The following is a 7,140-nucleotide window of genomic DNA, read 5'->3' on the forward strand; positions in this document are numbered from 1 at the left end:
TATGTATATAAGGTTAATCCAACTTTTATAAAATACTCCTACATTTGTTTATAAAACCCTGAATGGATATATGTTAACATGTTAACACAAGATATCCCCAGGTAGTAAGATAGTAAGTGATTTTTATTTTATTTCGTGCTTTCTCTACTTTATAAACTTTCTACAATCAGTATATATTATCTTTATAGGGGAAAGAAATTAAGATGACTTGAGAAATACTTATCCTGTCAGAGAAAAGAAAGTTAGCTATGACGCTGACACCATTCATTCATTCATTCATTCATCAAGCGTTCATTGATGCTTACTATCTGGCAAGCCCAGTGCTGGACCCTGTGGGTGCAGACATGATAATCTAAGTCCCAGTCTAGTGGTGAGAGACAAGTATAAGACAAGGATGCCATAAGGTACTAACTGTGATGTTCCAAGCTCTGAGGAAGTGATGAGGCCATATTTTTGCTGGGTGCTAGAAGCATGAGTAGAAGCTTGATAAATGGAGAAGAGAGCAGAGAGCAGGGGCAGGGGATCACAGACAGAGGACACAAGGTATTGAAAGCCTAGAGACATGGGATTATGAAGAATGGGCAAGATGGCTGGGACCCAGACCCAGGCAGGGGAGAGAAGATATGACAGATAGGGCCTGGCATGCTATGGTAAAGAGCTTCAAGTTTCCCTTCTAGACAAGTATTTACCAAGGACTATTACCTGGAAATTTGGTCCTGTGAAACATTCTGTGAGGAAAAGATTTCTTGTCCAAATAACCTCAGAGACACTGATCTCCTCTTCATGCTTCTCAGTGTACAATATAGGATGTTAGACTCTGAGAAGATCAATGGATAGATAGACGAACAACTAAAAACAAGGAAAACACCTATGCTAATTCCACTTAACACAATATTTACCAAACTTGTTGGATCACAGAGCTTTTTCCTCTTGGAACATTTATTAGTCAAAGAAACTAGAATTTTCTAAAAGTGTACTTTAAGAAGTGCTATTGGGGGCACCTGGGTGGCTCAGTCGGTTGAGCATCCAACTTTGGTTCAGGTCATGATCTCGCAGTTTGTGGGTTCAAGCCCTGTGTCGGGCTCTGTGCTGACAGCTCAGAGCCTGAAGCCTGCTTCAGATTCTGTCTCCCTCTCTCTCTGCCCATCCCCCACTCACACTCTGTCTCTATCTCCTTCAAAAATAAATAAACATTAAAGAAAATTTTTAAATAAAAAAAAAGAAGTGCTTTTGTATGCATGGATGTATTTGAGGGTGGAAATACAGAAAAATATAAAGCCACTAAAGTATACTTCCAATGTCACCCCTCAGACTTAACTTTCTTAATATCTTTGTATATTGCTTTATGTCTCCATGCACCATTTGTCACAGTTGAGATCACATGTAAATATTATTCTATAGCTTTCCATCATGGCCTCTGTGTCTCACACATGTATTTTCCGTAATTCTATTTCATCATGCTTCAGTTTCTGTATTTTCTTTTGACTTGCTTTCCAGTTTACTAGTTTTTCTATTCATCTGGGTCTAGTGTGCTGTAAAACCTAGAAATGTATTTTTAATAACAATTACATTTTTAACTCTAAAATCTTAATTTTAGGTGTCTCAGTCGGTTAAGTGTCCAACTCTTGATTTCAGAGGTCAAGCCCCATGTGGATCCTGCTTAGCATTTTCTGTCTCCTTCTTTCTCTGCCCCTCCTCTGCTCACACTCTCTCCCACTCTCTCTCTCAAAAATAAATAAATAAACATTTAATGGGAATTCAAGCTGGTGCAGCCACTCTGGAAAACAGTATGGAGGTTCCTCAAAAAACTAAAAATAGAACTACCTTACCACCCAGCAATTGCACTACTAGGCATTTATCCAAGGGATACAAGTGTGCTGTTTCGAAGGGACCATGAACCCCCATGTTTATTAGCAGCACTATCAACAATAGCCAGAGTATGGAAAGAGCCCAAATGTCCATCAATGGATGAATAGATAAAGAAGATGTGATATATATATATATATATATATATATATATATATATATACACACACACACACACACACACACACACACACACACACACACACAATGGAGTATTACTCAGCAATCAAAAAGAGTGAAATCTTGCCATTTGCAACTATGTGGCTGGAACTTGAAGGTATTATGCTAAGTGAAATTAGTCAGAGAAAGACAAAAATCATATTACTTCACTCATATGAGGACTTTAAGAGACAAAACAGATGAACATAAGGGAAGAGAAACAAAAATAATATAAAAACAGGGAGGGAGACCAAACAGAAGAGACTCATAAATATGGAGAACAAACTGAGGGTTACTGGAGGGGGTGTGGGAGGGGGGATGGGCTAAATGGGTAAGGAGCACTAAGGAATATACTCCTGAAATCATTGTTGCACTATATGCTAACTAATTTGGATGTAAATTTTAAAAAATAAAAAACAAAATTAAAAAAGTTAGGAAAAAAATAATAAACATTTAAAATATATAATATTTAAATTTTTATTTTTATTCTTTTTTAGTTTCCAAGTCTCTGCCAAAATTTCCCACCTTATTTAATCAGTTATTTTAAACTCTATGGCTGATATACTCCACTATCTAGATGTCCTATAGGTCCATTTCTTATTGCCTCTGTTTATCTCTCAATTTTGAGTGAGTTCTTATCTTTTTGTGTGCTTGGTAATTTTTTGTTGAATTGCAGACACTAAGTATAAAAAAGACTTGTAGAGATCATTTGAGGCTCTGGATGAGGCTGTATCCCTTCAGAGTACATGTACTTGTGCTGTGACAGGCAGTCTGAGCAGTGGAAAATCTCCATTGGTTATTCAGGGGTTGAGCTGACTCAAAGCTGAGCTTCAGTGTTTGTATTTATTGGTATATTTCTGGTGGACTTTACTTACACTCCCCTGGGAGTCCCAACTAAAAGCGTCTGATGTTTGCCAGGGCCAGCCTCCTTAGACCCCCTTAAGTCCAATTTTTGTCCTTTCATTGCCTGAGCTCAGCTTCTCTGTTTGTCCTCCTTTTCTCACAGAATATCATGAGTGTTCCCTTATGACATGAGGATGTTAGCATTAGAGGGGATGACTAACCATCCTCCTATTTTTACTGTATTTTTCTAAGCAGGGATATAATGATCATCTCTGTACATACATCCTTAGCTGTATTTTTAATTTTTATTTTTTCAGTATCTTAGTTTGGACTGGAATAGGTTTCCACTTGTGTTTTCTCCTAGGAGTTTTATGGTTTCAGGTCTTATGTTCAAATCTTTGATCCATTTTGAGCCTTTTCATTTTTTAATGTTTTTAAAAGTTTTTATTTACATTCCAGTTAGTTGGGGTGCTTGCACGGCTTAGTTGGTTGAGTGTCTGACTCTTGATTTCAGCTCAGGTCAGGATCCCAGGGTTGTGGGATTGAGCCCCAAGTTGGGCTCCCTGCTAGCATGGATTCTGCTTAAGTTTCTGCTCTCTTTCTCTCTTCCTCTGCCTCTCTCCCCCTCTCATGCTTTCTCTAAAAAATAAAATAGATAAATAAAAAATAAATTCCAGTTTTTAACATACAATGTAATATTAGTTTCAGGTGCACAATAGTGATTCAACACTTCCAAACAACACCTGGTGCTCATCACAAGTGCACTCTTTAATCCCCATTATTTACTTCCCCTGTCCTCTGCCCACCTCCCCTCTGATAACCATTAGTTTGTTCTTTACAATTAACAGTCTGTGTCTTAGTTCATCTCACTTTTTTCCCCCTTAGTAGTATTTTTGATAAGTGGAAGTGTTTAATTTTGGTGAAATACAGTTCATTAATTTTTACTTTGTGGGAAAGTTTTTTTGTTTTAATTTTTTTTTTAAGAGAGAGTGTGTGTATGTGTGAGCAGAGGAAAGAGGCAGAGGGAGGGAGGGAGGGAGGGAGGGAGGGAGAGAGAGAGAGAGAGAGAGAGAGAGAGAGAGAGAGAGAGAGAGAGAATCTTAAGAAGGCTCTATGCTCAGAGTGAAGCCTGATGCAGGGTTTGATTCCATGGCCTTAGGATCATGACTTAAGCCAAAACCAAGAGTCAGACGCTTACCTGACTGAGTCACCCAGGTGACCTTATTATAAATTTAATTCCTGTAATGTACATGGAACAATTTCGACTTTCGATTTCTTTGTAAGCTGTATTTTTAGTAAGCTGTATTTTTCAAGGAATTTGTCCATTTTATCTAGTTGTCGAATTCATTGACATAAAGTTGGCCAGAACATACCCTTATTATTCTTTTTATATCTGTGAGACCTGTGTGATAGTTCCTCTCTTCTAATAGTGATAATTTGTGTTTAATTTTTTTCTTCCTCAATGACCTAGAGATCTATCAATTTTATTGAACATTTCAAAGAATTACCTTTTGGTTTCATTGATTTTCTTTATAGTTTGTCCATTTCTATCTCACTGATTTCTTTTTCAGTTTATTTAGGTGGAAATTGAGATTTTTTAAAAAGGACCATTCATTTTTTCTAACATAAGGACTTAAAGCTATAGATTTTCTAAGAATTGGTTTAGTTGTAGCCACAGATTTTAATATGTTGGTTTTTTTGTTATCAGTCAGTTCAGAATAGTTTCTTATTTCCCTTGTGATTTCTTCCTTGATACATGAATTATTTAGAAATGTATTGTTTGGAGGCACCTGGGTGGCTCAGTCGCTTGAGCGACCAACTTTGGCTCAGGTCATGATCTCATGGTTTGTGAGTTAGAGCCCCACGTCAGGCTCTGTGCAGACAGCTCAGAGCCTGGAGCCTGCTTTGGATTCTGTGTCTCCCTCTCTCTCTGCCCCTCCCCCACTCATGCTCTGTCTCTCTCTGTCTCAGAAATAAACATTTAAAAAAAAAGAAATGTATTGTTTAACTTCCAATATTTGGAACTTTTCTAGATATCTTCTTTTATTGATTCTTAATTTAATTCTATTGTGTTCAAATAACATACTCTGTAAGATCTCAAAATTTTGAAGTTTTATAGCCCAATATATGGTCTATATTGGGGAACATTCTGTGTGCCCTTTAAACGAATGCTGTTTTGGGCTATAGTGATTAACAAATGTCAATTAGATTAAAAGAGTTGACAGTGTTGTTCAGATCTATGTCCTTGTGATTTTTGGTCAAATTGTTCTGTCAAGTACTATGACATGAGTGTTACAATTGCCACTACAGTTGTGAAATTGCTCCATTTTCACTTTATTCCTGTCAGTTTTTGCTTCATGTATTAGCTAAATGCACATTACGATTATGCATTTTAAGATGCATGTGTGTTTGGCTGTGTGAAGTTTTATCTCACTAATATGTAAAATAATCTTTTTTTTTAGTATTTGCTTATTTTTGAGAGAGAGACAGAGTGTGAGCAAGGGAGGTACAGAGAGAGAGGGAGACACAGAATCCAAAGCAGGCTCCAGGCTCTGAGCTGTCTGCACAGAGCCTGATGTGGGGCTCGAACTCTCAAACCATGAGATCATGACCTGAGCCGAAGTCAGACATTTAACTGACTGGGCCACCCAGGCACCCTGTAATATGTAAAATAATCTTAATAAGACTCAGGCTCAAAAAAAGTAACACATAAAAGACAGCCTATGAAAAAGATGACTTGGAAAAAGACTGAAATAGAAATGAAATTGTCTACAGCTTGCTTCAGTTTGGTTTTTTGAGATTTTCCCTAGCCCATTATGAGAACTAATGTCAAGGTCTACGAATGATTACATTGATGTGAGTTTGGGTGTAGGCAGAGTTAAAACCTTTAACTGATGTGAAGCATTCTTTTCTGGTATAGTACAGTATGCTTCAGCTTAAAAGACTTGACTCTAGGGGCACCTGGGTAGCTTAGTTGGTTGAGCGTCCAACTTTGCCTCAGGTCATGATCTCCCAGTTTGTGAGTTCGATCCCCACATTGGGGCTTGCTGCTGTCAGCACAGAGCCTGCTTCGAATCCTCTGTCCTCCTCTCTCTACCCCTCCCCAGCTTGTGCTCTCACCAAAATAAATAAATATTAAAAGAAAAAAAAGGCTTGGCTTTGGATGATCTTCTCTGTAGTATTCAGCTCTATTTGATGCTTCTTGCTTAAGATTTTATCTTCTTTCCTCCTAAGCAAGTGTTATGGAACTGAATGAATAGATCCTTATAGGTCAATGTAACCCTGGGCAGGCAAGCTGAGGTCCCCTATGGGGAAGACAGAAGGTATAAATAGCTCTGAAAATGAACTGTCTGGAAGGACAAAACTGCTCACCCTTATGTCTGGGTATAAATAAAAATTGTTCACTACAGAGCAACTGAAGTTCTTGCGGTGAGGGCAGGGGTTTCCAGATTCATGTTCAAAGTCAGAAAAAGAAGGAATATGTGTGCTGGGGAGGATGAGAGGTAAGATGCAGGGAAATTCTAAAATCCTATACCATTAAGTGAAGTTAATTCCATTTGAATATTTGGATTCAGGTTAGTAAATCTTAGCCTTCTATAGTGTTAAAGTTAATGAACATATATCTGTGTCCTTCTGCTTGACTGACATCTTAATTTAGTATCTCAGAGGCAGCTCAAATTTAACATGTCCAAAAGGAAACTCATCACTGTTTACTTCAAACCTGTTCCTCTCATGAGTTTTCCATTTGAATAAATGGCATCATCATCCACCCAACAGCCCAAAACAACTGATGCCCCACATCCAATTAGTCTCTACTAAATCCCTTTGATTATCTCCAATTTGTCCCCTTCTTTTCATCCCTTCTATTCCTGGACAGTAAAGCCTAATAATCTCTCAATTGAACTCTTTTAATAGACTCCAATTGGTCTTCCTCCTTCCAGCTTTATTAGCCAAACTGGCTACTAATCTTTCAAAAACTCTAATCTGGCAATCCAATGGTATGCTGGTAAATATTTAACAATCAGCTCTCTGGGGAAAATAAAAAGCTCTGATTTGTTGTGTTTGCCGATTTCTTTGGTGTGAATGCTTCTACCGTGACCAATTTCAAGCTACCAATGTGATATCGCTGAGCACAGGGTTGGGAAGAAGTGAGCGCAATTGGCTCTCATGAGCCAAGTCAGCTACAGGATGCCACTAAACCATGTCACTCTCTCTCTTTTTTTTAATGTTTATTTATTTTTAAGAGAGAGAGAGTGTGGGAGAGGGGAAGAA

This window comes from Neofelis nebulosa, chromosome 2 (genome assembly GCF_028018385.1).
Source record: "Neofelis nebulosa isolate mNeoNeb1 chromosome 2, mNeoNeb1.pri, whole genome shotgun sequence".
NCBI lineage: Eukaryota > Metazoa > Chordata > Mammalia > Carnivora > Felidae > Neofelis > Neofelis nebulosa.